Source organism: Triticum aestivum, chromosome 2A (genome assembly GCF_018294505.1).
Source record: "Triticum aestivum cultivar Chinese Spring chromosome 2A, IWGSC CS RefSeq v2.1, whole genome shotgun sequence".
NCBI classification, from domain to species: Eukaryota; Viridiplantae; Streptophyta; class Magnoliopsida; order Poales; family Poaceae; genus Triticum; species Triticum aestivum.
The window spans coordinates 254,181,207-254,183,339 of NC_057797.1; positions in this window are offsets into that span (position 1 = coordinate 254,181,207).

Here is a 2,133-nt window from a genome sequence, read left to right on the forward strand (position 1 = left end):
TAAAGCACTTCATTTCTTTCCGATATAACTTTCTTGAGGATTCAGGCAAGTCAAATTCATCGTCACACAGGTTCTGTCTTCTGAGATCACTTAGCCTTTCTATGAGCATTTCTAGTTCCCTTGTGATAGTGTGTGGATCCTCAACATCTTCTTCTTGTGAGCTGCCATAGTGTGAAAGAATTTCCCCTTCACTTTCCGAAGATGATTCTTGATCTCAATTTTCAAGTTCCAACTTTTCTTCGTGAATAGACAACAGCGTCATGACCTTGACATAGTGAAGTTCTTCATGGTCTGGTCTTTGCTTGATTTCAAGTATGATTGGATCGAAGGTTGCATCAAGAGCAGTTAGTAGCTTGTTGACCACATCCCTATCGATGATATCGGTTACTCCTCATTGATGAAGTCTTTCAACAATATTGGTCAATCGATCAGTGAGTTCCATAGCACTTTCCTGACGAAGACTTTTGAAACCAGCAAACACGGCGTGAAGCATTTTGGTGTGAGGACCTGTTCTGGTAATGAATTCTTCATGAGCATTTTTGATGGCATCCCAGAGTTGCTATGCAGTTTTAAGCTTTCGATACCGAATGAAAATCTCTTTTGAGATACTATCACAGATAATATCTTTTGCTTCTGCATTCTACCGTAGTATAGCTTTGTCATTAGAAATGGGAGCATCAAGGTGCTGAATGGTGTATCCATTTTCCACAATCTTCCAAAGTTTAATGTTGATAGCTTAATGTATGATTCTCACTCTCTCTTTCCAGTAGACATAGTCATTTCCATCGAAGATAGGAAACCTTTCAGAGTGCGAGGATCTACCAGCATACAACCTACTCAAAACTCCAAGGTTTTTAGACCTTTAATACACAGAGACAGGGAGAACCTGCTCTAATACCAATTGTTAGGACCGAGAATATATCGACCAGAGGGGGTGAATGGGATATTCAAAAAATTCATGCGAATGTTATGAACTGATCCCAAACACAGCAAGGAAATAAGGTTCGATAGAAACGAACTTAATCAAGCATGATATGAGGAACATATCTATCAAGGTAGGAAGCAGTTATGGTACGAGCATAGGATACCACAGGTTTGACAATAATGATGGCAATGCAATATGTGAGCAGATGTAGTAGCATGAGAGAAAACAAGATATGAACTACGAGGGAAAAGCACGATAAAGAACAACGATGAGATGAATGAAAGCGACACAGGAAAATCATGCCAGTCTTAATAAGATAAGTGCGAAGAGAAATTTATATGACTATAACACCCTCGATGCGACTATATCTCCCACGTGTCGAGGCACGACTTAGAAGCATAATCGCATTGAAGGCATATGTCGCAAGTTAGGCAATCTTCACGACATCCCATGTAATATAGATAATAAAAGGGGAGATAACATAGTTGTCTTACACTCGCCACGTCAATCAAGTACATAAATAACATTACATCATCCAAACACTCATGGCCCGACTACGGCGCCAAAATAAAAGATAACCCAACATGCGACACGGTCCCGATCACCCCCAACTGGGCACCACTACTGCTCATCAGGAAAGGAAACATAGTGTCGTTGAGAGTCCTCCTCGAACTCCCACTTGAGCTCAAGCGCGTCATCTGGAGCGGAAGCATCAGGCCCTGCATCTGGTGTAATAGTAATCTGTGAGCCACAGGGACTCAGCAATCTCGCACCCACGCGATCAAGACTATTTAAGCTTATAGGTAAGGCAAGGTAAATATGTGGAGCTGCAGCAAGCGACTAGCAAAATATGGTGGCTATCCTGTTCGCAAAAGAGAGCGACAAGAGGAGGCAAGGCGCGAGCGAGAAACTAGAGAGCAACCTGCGCAAGCATTACTCCAACACCGTGTCCACTTCCCGGACTCCGCCGAGAAGAGGCCATCACGGTAACACACTCAGTTGATTCATTTTAATTTAGTTAAGGTTCAAGTTATCTACAACCGGACATTATCAAATTCCCATCTGCCCATAACCGCGGGCACGGCTTTCGAAAGATCAAATCCCTGCAGGGGAGTCCCAACTTAGCCCATGACAAGCTCTCACGGTCAACGAAGGAATAGACCTCCTCCCGAGACATTCCGATCAGACTCGGCATCCTAGTTCTTCAA